Here is a 19,101-nt window from a genome sequence, read left to right on the forward strand (position 1 = left end):
ACTATCTATATCCAGAATCAGTACTTCCTCTTATATGTATAAGCACTAGAGAAACTCAGGAATATTTTTACACCAGGGTACATGAAAAAGAATATTTGCAATCTTTTTTCCATAATGTTGAAAAATAAAAAGATCCAAATGCCCTTCAGTAGTAGAAAGGAAAAATAAATTGTAGTAAATGTATACAATCAAATCCTATAAAATAATGAAAATAAAAGAACCAGACTACAGATAACTGTGTGGATTAATCTTGCAAGCATGATATTAATATAGGAAAAAGAAAAAAATTAAAATTGACTTAATTAATTTTTTGCAAAAGAAAACCTGATAGATACTTTATATGATGTCACCAATCAAACTGTATCAGCAACCACATTTTGTAATAACTAGGCTTGCTTAGCTTTATCCTGTAGCTTCCATCTGTAACTAGTAAAACATAGCAGCTATCACTATCATTACAACAAAACCTCACAAGCTAAAATTTGAAAATGTCAGCACTGTTGTTTGGATAACCACTTTAAAAACTCAGAAAGAAATGTGATATTGCATTTCTCATGAAAATGGTCAACAAGAAAATAGTCATTTCTGTGCACATTCATAGACTAAATATTATCCTGTTTTCAAAAAATGTGACTTATTGTCTATGTTTTAATTTTTTTTTTTTTGGTGTTTTTGAGTATTTAGATTATACTGCTTTTGTTAAAAGGGAGCAATTTATCAAAGAGTTATTCCGTTGATAATTTGGGCTTTCTGTTTCTCCTTAAAATCTTTTCCTACAAAAGTAACTGTAGTATAAGTGAAAGCATACAAGTGCACTCAGTCACTGAATTCACCATCTAGTTTCAAATAGCAAGCATTTAAAAACTGGCTTAACTACAATACATTTCTTTGTGTTAAGGTTCAAGTACAACTAATTTCAACAGTACAAATATTAGCGATGTTTATTTCACTAGAATATTTTTTAAAAAACAAAAACAATCTTTGGTTATAACTTTGAAAATCTTCATTCTTCTGGGTTAACAAGGGAACTTTTTTGTTGTTTCTTTGCATATTAAAACTGTGTTGACTAAAATTGCTGAAAAAATAGACCATATCCATATTTCAGCTTCTAAGATCAGTTTTTTAAAATCAAATGTTGAAAAGTTAATTTGCAAAGTTCAATAAAAATTCATATGGAATATATTTAAGACAGTCTGTTTGATAATGTACCTCAAAATTAGTAAGCTCTTTAGGTAAAGCTGATTGCAGAATGGTAGTAATAATTTTGACATGTGTATTATAAACCTATTTGATAAAGTAGTAATAGTATCAGTAAATTGCTAAAACAATCATATCCAATTATTTAGAGAATGAAGTTTTAAGCAATGAAGCAAAGAATAAACACATACAATTGAAGATAACAACAAGAATGAGTATGGATATATAAGTAAGAGCCCAATAATGTGGAAGGGAAAGTGGTTTTTTATTCACCTGAAATGGAAAACTTATAAAAAGAAGTTATATTTAGTGAGATGATTTGGTAACAGGGACCAGTGGCTGTAAGTGCCTCTGAGAATTAAAGCCTTGAGAAAATCAAAAGTTTGCCTCTATGTTTTAGACTGCGCAGCTTGAATAATGAAACATGGGAGAGGAGACTCTTTTGTTTCAAAAGATGATTTGTTTGATTTGACAGTGTATATAGGAAGGAGAATTATGATAAAATGAAGCAGCAAGGTAGAGAAGGAGACAATTTATACATTTGAAATGGACTTCCCTGGTGAATGTAGGATAACCAGCCAATACTAACAAACTCCTGATTGTGAGTCTTTAGCTCATCAGCTTCTAGTTGTTCAAGCTCTTTTTAAGGGATAGGCAATGAGCTTTTTATTTATTTTTTTATTTTTTATTTTTTTTGTATTTCAAGAGACCAAATCCAGCTAAGTATTCCCTGAATCAGGTAACAAACAATCATTCATCATTATTATCGTGCTTATAAAGTCATATTTATGGAGTCTTTACTATGTTCCTGATAGTGACAACTTTTATGGGATTTTATTCTTTTTAACCTTCACAAACATTCAGTAGGTTAAAAGAATTGTTATCTTTGTATTAAAAATGATAATATTGACACACATAAACATTAAGTAGCTACAGCTCTTAATGCAGGAAAATGCATGTTCAATGAATGAAATAAATATCTTTCCTACACAAGTATACATTTCAGAAGACTGAATACCCAAAGCAAACAAAAATATTTTATGGAGTCATGTATTGTTTTGTTGTAAATATAAACAATAACTTAAAATAGGTGAAGTAAAGAATCCACCTGCCAATGCAGGAGACACAGGCGAAGTGGGTTCAATCCTTGGGTCGGGAATATCCTCTGGAGGAGGAACTGGCAACCCACTCCAGTATTCTTGCCTGGGAAATTCCACAGAGGAGCCTGGTGGACGACAATTCATGGGATCGCAGAGTCGGACACAACTGAACAACTAAATGCAAGATCTGTATAGGCTGATTATTGCTAGACAGAAAAATGTAGGAAGGATGGTAGGGAGTACTAGAGGGGGGACACACAGGAAGTGCTTACTAAGACAGCGACATTGGAATACAGACCTGAGGAGGTCCCAGAAGCTCTGTGAGAAGAAAGCATCCAGAAAGTAGGCATATTCTCAAGACATGAACATGGTTAGCAATTTGATTTCAAGAAACAGCAAGAACAATTTAGCTAGAAAGAAAAAGCAAAAATAAACAGATGGACCTAATTAAACTTGAAGGTTTTTGCACAGCAAAGAAAACCAACAAAATGAAAACATCAACTGGATGGGAGAAAATATTTCCAAATGATATGACTGATAAAGGGTTGATATCCAAAATGTATAAATAGCTCATACAATTCAATTTTTTTAAAAAGCCCCAATTTAAAAATGAGGAGAGGACCTGAATAGACATTTTTCCAAAGAAGACATACAGATGATCAACAGGCATATGAAAAGATGCTCAACATTATTAGTATCAGAGAAATGCAAATTGAAATAACAATGAGATATAACCTTTTGATGATGGCTATAATCAAAAAGAACACAAATAGCAAATGTTGGTGGTGTGGAGGAAAGGAAAACCTGGTACACTTTCCATGGGAATGTAAACTGTGACAGGTTTCTGAAGGTTTCTCAAAAAGTTGAAAACAGAACTGTCATATGACCCAAAATTTCACTCCTGGGCATCCAAAAATACAAAAACAAAAATACAAATTCAAAAAGATAATATGCCCAAATATTTGTAGCAGCATTATTTAGGATTGCCAAGATATGGAAGCAATCTAAGTGACTATTAACAGATGAAAGGATAAAGAAGATTGTATATATATATATATATATATATATATATATATATATATATATATGTATCAGTTCAGTTCAGTTCAGTCGCTCAGTTGTGTCTGACTCTTTAAGACCCCATGAATTACAGCAGCCAGGCCTCCCTGTCCATCACCATTTCCCGGAATTCACCCAAACTCATGTCCATTGAGTCAGTGATGCCATCCAGCCATCTCATCCTTTGTCATCTCCTTCTCCTCCCGCCCCCAATCCCTCCCAGCATCAGAGGCTTTTCCAATGAGTCAACTGTTCACATCAGGTGGCCAAAGTACTGGAGTTTCAGCTTTAGCATCATTCCTTCCAAAGAACACCCAGGACTAATCTTTAGAATGGACTGGTTGGATCTCCTTGTAGTCCAAGGGACTCTCAAGAGTCTTCTCCAACACCACAGCTCAAAAGCATCAATTCTATGGCGCTCAGCTTTCTTCACAGTCCAATTCTCACATCCATACATGACCACTGGAAAAACCATAGCCTTGACTAGACAGACCTTTGTTGGCAAAGTGATGTCTTTGCTTTTGAATATGCTATCTCGGTTAGTTATAACTTTCCTTCCAAGGAGTAAGCGTCTTTTAATTTCATGGCTGCAATCACCATATGCAGTGATTATGGAGCCCAGAAAAATAAAGTCTGATACTGTTTCCCCATCTATTTCTCATGAAGTGATGAGACCAGATGCCATGATCTTTGTTTTCTGAATGTTGAGCTTTAAGCTAACTTTTTCACTCTCCACTTTCACTTTCATCAAGCGACTTTTTAGCTCCTTTTCACTTTCTGCCATATGGGTGGTGTCATCTGCATATCTGAAGTTATTGATATTTATCCCAGCAATCTTGATTCCAGCTTGTGCTTCTTCCAGCCCAGCGTTTCTCATGATGTACTCTGCATATAAGTTAAATAAGCAAGGGAACAATATACAGCCTTGACGTACTCCTTTTCCTATTTTGGAACCAGTCTTTTGTTCCATGTCCAGTTCTAACTGTTGCTTCCTGACCTGCATATAGGTTTCTTAAGAGGCAGGTCAGGTGGTCTGGTATTCCCATCACTTTCAGAATTTTCCACAGTTTATTGTGATCCACACAGTCAAAGGCTTTGGCATAGTCAATAAAGCAGAAATAGATGTTTTTCTAGAACTCTCTTGCTTTTTTGATGATCCAGTGGATGTTGGCAATTTGATCTCTGGTTCCTCTGCCTTTTCTAAAACCAGCTTGAACATCAGGAAGTTCACGGTTCACGTATTGCTGAAGCCTGGCTTGGAGAATTTTGAGCATTACTTTACTAGCATGTGAGATGAGTGCAATTGTGCAGTAGTTTGAGCATTCTTTGTCATTGCCTTTCTTTGGGATTGGAATGAAAACTGACCTTTTCCAGTCCTGTGGCATATTGAATGCAGCACTTTCACAGCGTTATCTTCCAGGATTTGAAATAGCTCAACTGGAATTCCATCACCTCCACTAGCTTTGTTCGTAGCGATGCTTTCTAAGGCCCATTTGACTTCACATTTCAGGATGTCTGGCTCTAGGTGAGTGATCACACCATCATGATTATCTTGGTTGTGAAGATCTTTTTTGTACAGTTTTTCTGTGTATTCTTGCCACCTCTTCTTAATATCTTCTGCTTCTGTTAGGTCCATACCATTTCTGTCCTTTGTCGAGCCCTGCTTCTTCTGTCAGCATCTCCTGTATGGATAATTACAAACATCTAAATGGTAAAATTTGTAATAATCTATACAGGAGATGTTGACTGAAGAAGCAGGGATTCAGCTGTGGATTTAGTGAGAAGTAGTTGTACTCTGTATTTCTGAAGATAGCTGACAAAATGAGCTGGCATGGTAGCATACAATTGCCCTTGTAGTTAAAATATGCATGCTAAATCTCTTCAGTCTTGTCTGACTCTTTGGACCCCGTGGACTGTAGCCCACCGGGCTCCTCTGTCCATGGGGGTCCATACTTGTGTGGGTTGTCCTGCCCTCCTCCAGGATATCTTCCTGACCCAGGAATAAAACCTGTATCTCTTATGTCTCAGGAACTGGCAAGTGCGTTCTTTACCTTTACCACTAGCACCACCTGGAAAACCCAATTATAATTACATGGCAAATCAAGCTTCATACCTGTTTCATAACTCTTGCTGTCCCACCATTTTTTAAGTGAAAATTATCAAGAATCACATATAAAAGGAAAAAGTTTGCTTTCAAACAAGTCTACAAAACAGGTACTGGTTCACCCAATAAAAATATCTCAGGTGTTGAAAGTAAAAAATAATCCACAACAATAACAAGATTATTGATGGGAACCAGTTGTTGACAGAAGCTGCTATTTTCATTGTCGGAGATTTTCAGAGATCAGCCCTCTGGAACTGAGGAAAAATGGTGCTTCTTGAGGGAAGTTTCAGATAAAGCTCAAGATGCTTTATTTAGCAGCCAGGAACTAAGTGGAGATAGGGTTACTACTCTGTTTTGAGGAGAAGGTTATTTATTTATATTTATTTAAATATACTGATTTATCAGAGAAACCAAAATTCTTTTTTCTTTTTCTCTGACATAGGTTCTGTTGCTCTGCTCACTCGAAGCGAAGGCAGGCAAGGTGTCAGTTTTCTTTGGCATAACTGATGTTAGCTTATATTAAGTGGAATAATAGTTCTGAGTTGTGCCTGAACTTTGTCTCCATCCCTGGGCTGGCCAAGGCAGCCCCGTTGCTCAGAGTTGGGTGGCTTGTACTCTGGCCAAGGGGCTGACCTCCACCTCTGCACACACACCAAGTTGTACCCTGAACTCCTCACCAGATGGGGAAACTTTTTACCTAATTGCTCAGTTCAGAGAGGAATTTTTTATCCATTATGTCTTTGGATAGAGAGTCCCTTTTTCTAATTTTCACAGAAGAGCTGATTCACTTAGCTTTAGAAAGCATTGAGTAGTATCATACCAGCATGACTAATCCTAGATCAGAGGACAGAATCCTAATTGTCAGGTTCAAGTGCTATAAAATAAAATACTCTAAAAGATAAATAAAAGAAGCAAAAATATTGGCTTTCCTAATATATTTTAGTTCATATTAACAGAATTATGTAGTTTATGAATTTAACCAAAAACAGGTCATTGATAATCAGAGGATTCCTGGATGGCAAACTCAGATACCACATCATATCACCTCCTCAGATATTCCTATTCATTAATCTCATGTAGATAGAGGCTTGTGGTTGAAGAAAAAAATTAGGAAATGATGACTAAAGTCTTTATATGCGGTAGAGACAAATGTTATTTTTTTCAATAAAATAAATGTCCATGTTTGTTATTGAACTGCTGTTCAGAAGGGAGAAAGTGATGAAAAGAATAAAGAAAATGAGAAACAGTGCCTTAGCTGTTAGGAGAGACAACTATTATTAGCTGCCAGGACACCTAGAACTGTTCAAAGAACTCCAGAAAATCCGACCACTCAGAAATTTCGTATTGAATTTAAAAAGAAATCATATATCCATTTCCAGTGACATCTTAAAGGGTTGTCCAATATGACAATAGGAGACATAAGAGACCCTGGGCTGGGACTATCCCCTGGAAGAGGGCATGGCAACCCACTCTAGTATTTTGCCTGGAGAATCCTGTGACAGAGCAGGCTGGCGGGCTACAGTCCATAGGGTCACAAAGATTCAGACACAACTGAAGCAACTTGGCATGCATGCACGTGTGGTAAAAAGTGCGACTCCTACACTTTTCTCACTAAGCAGTTTTGTTCCCATCTCCTGAGGCAAAGACTCTTGCCAGTTCATTTTATGTGTGCATGCTCAGCCTTAGGTATCATTTCTTTCATTATAAGAGAAATTAAGCATATTTTCACATGTTAAAGTCCCTTTTGTTTTTCTGTGCATGTCCAGTTTATAACCTTTGGCTTTTTCTGTTGAGTTTTCCCCTTTATCTCTCAACTTTTACATCCTCCTGTGGAAACAGATCTGATTGTGTGGATGGTAGTCTCCCACTTCGAGTTCTTCTATGAAACTTCAATTTGAGCTTATTCTATTTTGCACAAGCACAGTTACAAGTTTGTCTGCTGTCACAGATTAGAGTCTTTGGAAAGTATTTAGTGTGAGATATTTACTAAGAAGTGCTTCAGGCATCAAAGTTTATGGAAACAGCAAAGCCAAGGGGTGATGTAGGTTCCATGACAGTTTTCCTGACTGTATAAAGAGCTCTGTGACTAATATGACCCGAGATGCCAGGCCTGTGTCTATCTTCAATGCTCAAATGCTGGATGTAGTCACCTGTGATAGAAAATTACTCTGATACTTAGGAACTGAGGCAAACCCCGTTGGATACATTTATTTGTATCTGTATTGTAATAAAACATATTCAAATAGAGTTTAGCAAAAATTTCCTGTAAATTGGATGGGAGTATGAACCAAACATAAAAGAAAAGTCCTAGCAGTTTCAAGAATTAGCACAATATGTAGTCAATGAAAGGGTACTAGTGTTAAGGATACAAAATGGAAGCAAGAATAATTTTGAAAAAGATATATGGTAGTCAGAAAGTATTAAAAAGTGGAATGATTTCAAAAGTATTTCTATATGTACCAGTTTTTTACTGTAATTTTTCCTTTAATTAATTAAATCAAAAATCATGATTCTTATTCATCAAAACTTCATACAGTGCAAATAAAAATGCAATAGAATGTCAGAGCTAAGAGGGAATAAGACTGTAAAACTGATTAATTAAATTCTGAAGGTAGACCTTAAAAATAGCTTTGGTGAATAATGTATTATATTTTATTACAAAGGACAATTTAAACACATAATTTATTAATAATTAAATAATTAATTTAAACTCATAATTAATACTTCCATAGCTCAGGAATTTTTTGGCAGGTCTCCTAACTTCATTGTGATTAAAATTACAAGCCCTAAAATAATAGATTTGTCAATTAATGCTATTACATGTTTGTACAGTAGACAAAATTTAACTCTAGGCATTTTCTAAGACGTGCAAGTCAAGGGTAAAAGTAGATATACTGAGAGTAATGCTTCCCCAAATAAACCAGGGGTAGCTGTATTCATAACAGGTAAACAGACTTAAAGGAAAATCACTCTTCCAAAGATGATGAAAGGCATTAATCATGAGAAAATACAACACTTTCAGCCACAATGACCTAAAAATATAAACTAAGTTATATAAAGAAAAGTTAATAAATTTAAAGAAGATAATTCACAATTATTATGGAAAAATTTGATGCACCTCTTTCAATAATCAATTGAAAAACAGACACAAATTATTAAGGATATTAGAAAAGTAAGATTTATAATAAATGCACTGACTTTATATAGGGCCTTGCACTGCAGGAAAAAAAAAAAAGGAACAGAAGATAATTTGATAGCTCAGTTGATAAAGAACCCGTCTGCAATACGGGAGACTTGGGTTCAATCCTTGGGATCTTCCCTGGGTTGGGAAAATCCCCTGGAGAAGGGAAAGGCTATCCACTCAAGTATTCTGGTCTGGAGAATTCCATGGACTGTACACTCCATGGGGTCACAAAGAGTTGGACATGACTGAGTGACTTTCACTTTCACTTTCATGCTGTTTAAATACATGGATCATTCACAAGATTTGATCAGATACTGAGTCATGAAACAAGTCAACAAATTTCAAATTATGAAAATCAAAGGATCTGCTCTCTGATCATAGCAAAATTTAGCTATTAATCAATATAACAAAAGTAACTAGAAGTTTTTATATATTTGAAAATTAAGAAATCACTTCAAATTGTCCATGGTTCTATTAGGTAGGAAGTTACACCCAAGCACAAGGAGTGGTCTAGCTGAAAAGGATGCAAACTGAATCTCTAATCCCCACTTAGACATGTTCAGGAGAGCTCACAGATATGGTAGAAAAATGACCACAAAGACCTTTCCAACTTCTGAGCATGTGCCCTAGGCATGCAGTGGGTACAAAGTAACCACAGGGGCTTCTCCAATTAAAGCACATGCACCCTGGATGCACAGCTGTGTCGTCAAGTAACCTTAGGCACCCAGGAGCCCCATTAAGCATTCATAAATATTCTATATATACATACATCTGATTATAACAGACTGAATTATGGGAAAGATGTGCAATAGAGTCTGCTGTTATATAATTTGCAACTGTCAATAAAAACTCTCAGTCCATGCCTAGATGTATATGTAAAAGCCGTATTTTGCATGTACCCAGACATGCCCCCTTTCCTGATTGACCTTGATCATGCACCCAATATACATTTCCATTCCTGATTGCTGGCAGGTACAAGTTCTATCTGCTTGAGCTGTAACCATTCTGTTGGTTTGAATCCTTGCTCAGATGAGATGGAAGCCAAGAGCTCTGCCTGCTTGAGCTGTAATTAGCCTGTCATTCCAAATCTTTTTTACTCCAAGAGAACATACTAATATCTGTGTATAAGATCACTATGTACAAGAGGGCCATGTCTTTTTCAGCCTCCTAAACAAAGGATAACATTTCCTAGTGGCCAAATGAACCAAGGAGTATCTTTTACACTGTCAGAGAATTTACTGGTAGCAAAAGCCTCTCAACAAGCAACTCCACCAAGTCTGAAATATTTATGGATTTGATAATTTTAAAAAAAATGTGATCCTTGTATTTATGGGGTTTATAGATAACTACCATTTATATGTAACATGTCAAGTTGTAAAGATGATACCTAGAAGATAAAACATCCAAGAATCACACTCTTTTAAATAAAGTACAGAAAATAAAAGAGGGCTATAAATAATCCTACCTATAATGACATCTGGTCCCATTACTTCATGGGAAATAGATGGGGAAACAGTGAAAACAGTGTCACACTTTATTTTTGAGGGCTCCAAAATCACTGCATATGGTGATTGCAGCCATGAAATTAAAAGACATTTACTCCTTGGAAGGACAGTTATGACCAACCTAGATAGCATTTTGAAAAGCAGAGACATTACTTTGCCAACAAAGGTCCATCTAGTCAAGGCTATGGTTTTTCCAGTGGTCATGTATGGATGTGAGAGTTGGACTGTGAAGAAAGCTGAGCGCCAAAGAATTGATGCTTTTGAACTGTGATGTTGCAGAAGACTCTTGAGAGTCCCTTGGACTATAAGGAGATCCAACCAGTCCATCCTAAAGGAGATCAGCCCTGGGATTTCTTTGGAAGGACTGACGCTAAAGCTGAAACTCCAGTACTTTGGCCACCTCATGCGAAGAGTTGACTCACTGGAAAATACTGATGCTGGGAGGGATTGGGGGCAGGAGGAGAAGGGGATGACAGAGGATGAAATAGCTGGATGGCATCACCGACTCCATGGACATGAGTTTGAGCAAACTCTGGGAGTTGGTGATGAACAGGGAGGCCTGGCGTGCTGCGATTCATGAGGTCACAAATAGTCAGACATGACTGAACGACTGAACTGAACTGAATGGACAATTTTCTCCGTATATTGATATCTCAATTTAGTATACATAGATTTCATTTTCTAGCATATTTCATTAGACCTTTATCTGGTTTTTCTAGGCCAAAGTCTAAATCACCAAATATATAACAATACATCTATTGAGAAGGTGCATAAATCTAAATGCATTAATGGATGTTATAAGAAAATGTGTCCAATGTCATACAAAAATAAAATGTATTTTGTGTAGTATTTCCCAGATAACATAGTATAAGCAGATCTTTCTTGGTAACTTCCAAGAATTTACCAATTATAAAATAAAAGACACTGTATTTAAATTTGGCATCATAAAATGTATACTTATGTGTGCATATGTGTGTATACACATGTATGTATAGGGATGTGTGTATATTATTTCCAAGTTTCATTTCTTTTCACTATTTCAAACAATGCTGCATCTAACACTCTTCACAGCCCTCCTTGTATACATGTTGTATTTCTAAAAGCAGAATGAGTACCAAAATTGCGTTGGTTATATGCATTGCAAATATTTTTTTCAGACTGTTATTTCCTTTTGATTTTATGGGATAATTTTGTCCTTTTTTTTGGTAATCTTTCTGCATTGATGTCACAAATATGCTTTCACATATATTCTTATAAATTTTGCAATGTTTTGCTTTTTATATACAGGTATTTAACCCATCTGGAACTTATTTTTGAGTATGGTGTGAGGTAGGTATCTAATTTATTCTTCTCCATATGGAGAACCAGTTGTCCTAGCGTCATTTACAGGAGAAGTGTGTCCTTTTCTTGCTGATGCACAGCACCTCTGCCAAAATCACCTTCAAAATATTCAGAGGTGTGTTTATGCCACATTGCCATGAATTTTTGTCTGTCTTCTACTAATCTATATTGTAGCATAACTATATACTTGGCTAACAGTTCTCTGAAACCACATTGTTTTAATTAGCCAATAAAATTTGAAATCTGATGGACAAGTTTGTGTTATTTATAACTTTTAAAAATTGTCTTGCCTACTCTTGCATTTCTTTATATACTTTTTAGATAGCTTGATAAGTTTTATGAAAAACTCTCCTGGAACATTTTTGCAGCTATGTTAAATTTATGAGTAACTTGGGAAGAAAAAACTCCAAAATATTGAATTTTTCCAAAAAATGTTACATTTGTCATTCTTTCTTTCTTGTCCTCTAATAATATTTTATTTAATTATACTTTTAGATATTGGACAATATTTGATTTCCTTATTTATAGATATGCTATAGTTAGAATAAGACTTTAAAAATTATTATAAATTTGTTCCTGGCGTATTGAATATATTAATTTTTATATAATTTTATAGCTGATGATATTGCTGAAATTTCTCATGAATTTTCATAATTGGTTTTGGTTTTGGATTTTCTGTGATTAAAAATCTAACAACTACAAACATTAGATTTGTTTTTTTCTTTCAATCCTTAAATCTCATTTCTTTCACTAATTAATTGCATTGACAAAAATATCCTCTTGATTCAGTTTTAAAAATGCACAATTTAGATTAAGGAAGTAATTCTTTATTTTTCAAATTTATTTTTGTGATGTAGTTTATAATACTTGCTTATAATTATTTTCTTTTAATTGTCTTTTTTTATTTCTAGCATTACTTTTTAACTTTCTATTGAAGACTAACATACACATTAGTCATAACTGTATGACTTAGTTAAATTTTTACATACAGATACACCCAATTTTCTAAGTGGTTAAATCAACTTAAACTCCTGCCAGAAACATATGAGAGTTCTGGATGTTTTTCTTTGGCATACACCTTGTATCATTAGCCCTTTTAATTATAGTTTTTGTGATGGGTATAATTATCTCCTGTTTTTACTTTGTATTTCTTTGATGACTAATGATGTTACGTGTACTTTCCCATGCATGTTGGACAATTGTCTGGATATATTTTATTCAAGTCTGCAATTTTCCTTCTTATTCTCTTATTTTTACATTTGATGAACAAAAATTATTAAAAATTTTTCCTTTTATGGTTAATATTTCCCGTGTTTGTTTAAGAAAAATAATTATTAACCCAAGGCCATGGATTTTCTTCTTGTGGCTACTTTTTAAAAGATCCATCTCTAATCAATTTTTATTCGTGGTTTGAGGTAGTGTTCAAAGTTTTGCTATACTTTCTTTTTCCTTTTTTTAAATAGATGTTTAACTGACAGAGCACCACTTTTTGGTAAAGACTATTGTTTCTTCACCAACTTGCGGCAGTTTTTCTCGTCATAAAGCATGTCAGTGTATATGTTTGTGTCTATTTACAGGCTCTATTTTGTTCCAACAATTGGTTTTTCTAGACTTATGCCCAAATCACCCTGTCTTGAATATAATAATGTTGAGTAACTTTAGAGATTAATATTCATTAATCTAAGTTTTTAGCACAGTTACTCTCCTGTCCCTAAAATCATGCGGGCTTCTCGTTTTCTAAATCAGTCTCACTTTCTTTTCTCTTTTGTGAGTGCTTTCAAAGAGGCTTGTTTTTCTATTTTTTAGTATCCGTTTTTATCCTCTCCTATTTTAAATACTCTTACAATTATCATTATTTCTCTTCTTTTTGCTTTACATATCACACTTGTTTTCTAGATTGCCACAAGCTTTTGGGCTTAAAAACATATTAGCTTAGAGGTGCGTAGGTCAGAAGCTCAGGTGAGTGTTACTGATGCCTCTATTTATGGCCACACAAGGAGAAAATCAAGGTGTTGGCTCCTTGGGCTTTTGCCTGATGGAGAGTCTACCTCTAAACTCTTTTGTGTCATTGACACCACTCAGTTTCTTGAGGCTGTTGGGCTGACACCCTCATTTCCTTGTCGTATGACAGCACTGGAGTCTCTCAGCTCTTTATAGCCATCTGCTCTGATGTCATGTGGAGCCCATCCATCTTCAGACTAGCAAGTCAAGTCCTTCTGGTCCTTCAAATATCCCTGACTTCCTCCTGCCACATCTCTTCTTCTTCCTGAAAATTCTCTACTCTTAGGAGCTCAGACACTAAACAGAACATGTTGTACACTCTCACACTTGCAGTATTCGAAAAACTAAATCTATGGTTATAAAAAGGAGATTTGGTGGTTGCCAGGCCACAGAGAGGGTTAGAATTAATCAGGCAGGGTAGGGGGAACATTTGGGGAGAATAGAAAGCTCCTATATCTTGATTATGTTTGTTAGTGGCTAAAAGGGGTGTACATTTGACAAAACTCTTGAACTATCCATTCAAGATGGGTTCAATTTGTATAATGCAACTTATACCTCAGTAAAGTTGATTACACAAAACTGTGGCTCACTAGTGTTTAGATGTGCAAGATTGTTTGACTGTTTGTTTCAGGAGATGTTGTAATGTACTAGAAAATAAAGGTAGCAGATTACTATCATGTAACTTTGTATTATCCTGATATAAGTTAGAAAATTTTACATGCTATATAGCAGAACAAATTTTTTTTATTATAAAACAGAGGAGTGTTCAGGAAAGAAAAAAAGTTTTAATGTCCTTGAGCATCTCAGGCTGAGTCCCAGCAGAGAGAAAATATATAAATGTTAATTCTACAAATTTGGAGTTCTGAGAGTTATCAATGTATGTACTAGATTGCACTTTTGCTGTGCCTTTCTATCCACAATTTATTTTTGGGATTGTGCATTTGGAATATCTCTTCCTCAGTTTTAATGATTTATATACCAATAATTGCAAAGCATTAAAAAATAAGAATTGCCTCTGTGAAGTCCATGTTAGCTCCTTTTTGTGTGTTCTGCAACATATTTTCCATTTTGTGCTAACTACAATATCGATGATGGTCATGACCCCTAGCAGATCCTCCCCCCTCAATAATTAAAATATTATATTTTAAAGAAATAATCTTTTTAGAAAAATTTCTTCAATTTCATGCTTATAATGTTTAGATATCCTCTAAACACTTTATTTGCAATGTAATTTAATTTTTACAATTATGGTAAAATACTTATACATAACTATACATAACATGGGGCTTGCCTGGTGGCTCAGACAGTAAGGAATCTGCCTGTAATGCAGGAGACCAGGGTTTGATCTCTGAGTTGGGACGATCCCCTCGAGAAGGGAAAGGCTACTCACTCCAGTATTCTTGCCTGGAAAATTCCAAGGAAAGAGGAGCCTGGTGGGTTACGGTCCATGGGGTTTCAAAGAGTTGGACACAACTGAGCAACTAACATACATACATGTACATAAAATACAATGTACTATTTTCAAAACTTGAGTGTATAACTCAGTGACATTAAGCACATTTATATTATTGTGAAGAAGGCAATGGCACCCCACTCCAGTACTCTTGCCTGGAAAATCCCATGGAGGGAGGAACCTGGTGGGCTGCAGTCCATGGGGTCGCTAAGAGTCGGACACGACTGAGTGACTTCACTTTCACTTTACACTTTCATGCACTGGAGAAGAAAATGGCAACCCACTCCAGTGTTCTTGCCTGGAGAATCCCAGGGACGGGGGAACCTGGTGGGCTGCCGTCTCTGGGGTCGCACAGAGTCAGACACGACTGAAGTGACTTAGCAACAGCAGCACCCAGCTCCCCTAGTCCTGCTGGTTTTCAGGGTCAGACATATGGGCATTCATCTTCCCAGTGCAGGTCCCCAAGCTGGGGAGCCTGATGTGGAATTCAGAGCCTCACTCCTCAGGGAGGACATCTGAGGTTGTGCATCCCTCCTGCCTGTGTTTCACAGTACCAGGAGTGTGAGTCCCAGCGAGACCAGGTTTCCAGTGCTCCTAAACATCTCAGTGCGGCTTTTTATTTTTATCCTTAGTTTCAAAATATCTTTTCTTCTAGTCTTCAGGTTATTCTCAGAGATAGTTTCTTACATGCAGTTGTAATTTTGGTGTGTCTGTGGGAGGAGGCAAGCCTAGGATTTTCCTGCTCCACCATCTTCCAGCATGAATTTCTTTTTTCTTCTTCACAAATTCAGATAGATTTGTTCTTATCAGAGATCTTAGCTACCTCAGTATATGATTTTGTTTTCCTTTTCAAGTAGAGAACTTTCTGCTTTCCATTTAAAGGAAGCACTTTACTGCTTTGTTGGTGTGTCTAAATTGCCAGCATCGATACTCTTGTGCTTTGGGGTCATTATTAAGTAAAATAAGGGCTACTTGAACACAAGCACTGATATAGCACAATAGCTGATCTGATAACCGAGATGGCTGCCAAGTAACTAATGGGCAGGATACATTAGACAGAAGGATGATTCAGCAGGAGGGAGGAGCAGGGTAGCATGAGATTCTATTATGCTATTCAAAATGGCCTGGCCTACAATTTAAAACTTATGAATTGTTTATTCCTGGAACTTTTCATAATATTTTCAGACCTTAATTAACCATAGGTAGCTGAAGCCATAAAAGCAAAACAGCAGTTAAGGGGGGACAAATGTATAAGCATAACTCACATTATATATATTAAACTACCTAATAAAGAGATACTACCTAATAAAGATAATAGTATTCTAAATCTGATTATTTAAAATACTGGATATAGAGCCTACAAATGTCCAGCGAATAGTCAGCACATTTTTCTCTAAGTGTGTATTTTCTCTCAATTGATGATTCAGTGTATCTCATTACCATCCATCTGCTAAATTAGCCTTACTTATAATTAATGTCATCTCCAATCAAAACCTGCTACACTTAAATAGAACAATGCATTAAAAAACGGAAGTTTGTTTTTTAATAAATAGAAAATACTTCGAGTTAAAATTTGAAGCACTATGGAAAATATCATCTCCTATTAGTAGGCTGTGTAAAAATTATATGAAATGAATCAGAATGGCTTGAATCTTCTCCATGCTTCACAGGTTAGACATTAAAAGGAGGTGCAATAAATAACCCTTTATGACTACTGTGTTAATGCTTACTTCCAGCTCATATCTCCGCCTGGGGCAAACAAAACTCTGCAATTGTGTTCATGGCAGGCAGAGAAGTCTAAGAACAGACTACTTCGATTTTTATACAAGTCTTCACAAGATAGCAGGAATGAGACTTTCCTGATCTCAGGTTTCCAATATCTGGGATTTACTTTCTAGTAGTCAGTTCCAGTTCACCAGTTATTACCATGTGAATGTATGACCACATCATTTATTACTTATTTCTTTCTCTCTACCAACCACCCTGCCATTCCCAAAAGGAAAATGATGTGAATAAAGGCAAGAATCATATTAATGACAAATGTTTTATGTTTAGGTAAGAGGCCTCATGCTAACCAGTTTATTTCATTATCTCATTTTGACCTGAGAAACTGTGGCTTAGGAAGAAGACATGTTAGAGTTATACCTAAATCAGGAGTTAAGTCTGACATTTTTAGTTTGTCATAAAAAAATATAATAAATATCAACCAAATATTCTAAAAGAGTTTGTAGTTAAGATCACGCCTTTAAGACCAGCTTTTCCAGCTCCAATATTCCTATCCGGAGGCAACATTCTAATAGTCTATGTTTTAGTTTCTTTGCATGATTACTCCCATCTTTGTAGATAGCATTGTTTTATGTCAATATTTTACTTCATCAACTTCAGGCAGCATTTCTTGACTACATCTTATAAAGTTAACAATTTACCTCATTTTATCCCCTCTCTTCTTGTTCTTTCATCTTCCCAGTGTTTGATAGTTATATTTTTTATTTTATTGGTATTTATTGCTTTGTTGTTGTTCAATCGCCCAGTCCTGTCCAACTCTTTGTGGCCCCGTGGACTGCAGCACACCAGGCCTCCCTAGCCCTCACCATCTCCTGGAGTTTGCCAGGTACAAGGCTTCCCTGGTGGCTCAGATGGTAAAGCGTCTGCCTACAATGTGGGAGACCTGGGTTCGATCCCTGGTTTGGGAAGATCCTCTGGAGAAGGAAATGGCAACCCACTCTAGTACTCTTGCCTGGAAAATCCCATGGATGGAGGAGCCTGGTAGGCTACAATCTATGGGGTCGCAAAGAGTTGGACATGAGTGAGCAACTTCATCTCATCTTAAAAAGTACAATTGCTTGTCTATGTACTATATTTTAATCACTTTGAAGTATTCAGCGACATCCCTATTTTGAATATGATAATAATAGTGTCTCTAAAATTCTTTCTCTTTTCTTCCCCCTTTTCATATACCATCTTTATTCTTTTTTAAGTTTACATTGTCAAGGGAATTAACATTATATTATATCCTTGATCACACAGTTAAATCTGTGTCTATATTTTGGCTCTGAAATTTGAGGATAACTTTAATATTTTCATTAGGTAAATACTGTCCATCACTAGTATGCTTGTGTTCAATTTCAGTCTAATGTCACTGTCCCTGAGCAATGCAATTAATTCACAGACAAACCTTCACTTTACTTCACATACCTGCTAATTTTAGAAACTCAGTCCTCCCCTGGGTTGTCACCAACAGTTGCATGGCCCCACCTCATGAGCATTCATGCAGCAGCCTCTGGTTTGTATCTTCTAGAGTTTTTAAAAGTCTTATCCTTTAGTAATCACTCCTTTCCACTCTCTTTGCTGTTAAGAATTTATTCCTCCTGTGTACTTCTAGGAAAATTTTGTGACTGAAAAGAAAGCAGCAGTACATTTGAACAGTCTGCCAATGTCAAAAAGAATTCATGAAAATTGTGACTCTTCTCACCTGTCTCCCTTCCCAGATTCTTTTAAATGTATATGGTAGTGCTGGATTCAATATCTGGACTCTTTTTCAATTACGTCCAGATGACACTGGAAAATTTTCAAAACTGCTCTTCTAGGAAAATACAGAAGTTGTGTCAGTCCTCAAATTGTCATGTAAAAAGATAAGATGTACTGTGGTAAGCCTTCCTGGGATGGCAAATCAATAATCACACAGTAATATTTTCCCCTTTTCCTTCTTACCTGTTCACTGTAAAGAGGGGGCTTAATTCTCACTATCATTTTACAGCTAAGATCGTGTTGAGTATCCAATTATTGTTAGCATATTACTTTATCTTGCTTAGGGAGACTAAGAATAAAATACATATACAGTTTTATTCTTCAGATATAACTAAGCAGTAGAGACTTGATTTTTTTACTGATAACAAGACACAAACATAAGATTGCTATCCTTTAATAACCTTCCAGGAAAATAAAATAATCACAACAGGATTCCATAATTGCTGTTGCTCCCTGTTGGTAGGCATGGTGTCAGCCACACAGGGTACTGAAGTCCACAGGGGGATGGTGGCTCAAGGGAAAAGTAAGCAAAAGGAAGAGAGAAACACCTCAGCAGGGCAGGTGACCTCTTCTGTTCTGGAAGGAAACTAAGATTCAAAAGGATAAGAGAAACTAAAATCAAAGTAAAA

This window comes from Capra hircus, chromosome 2, assembly GCF_001704415.2.
Source record: "Capra hircus breed San Clemente chromosome 2, ASM170441v1, whole genome shotgun sequence".
Lineage (NCBI taxonomy): Eukaryota > Metazoa > Chordata > Mammalia > Artiodactyla > Bovidae > Capra > Capra hircus.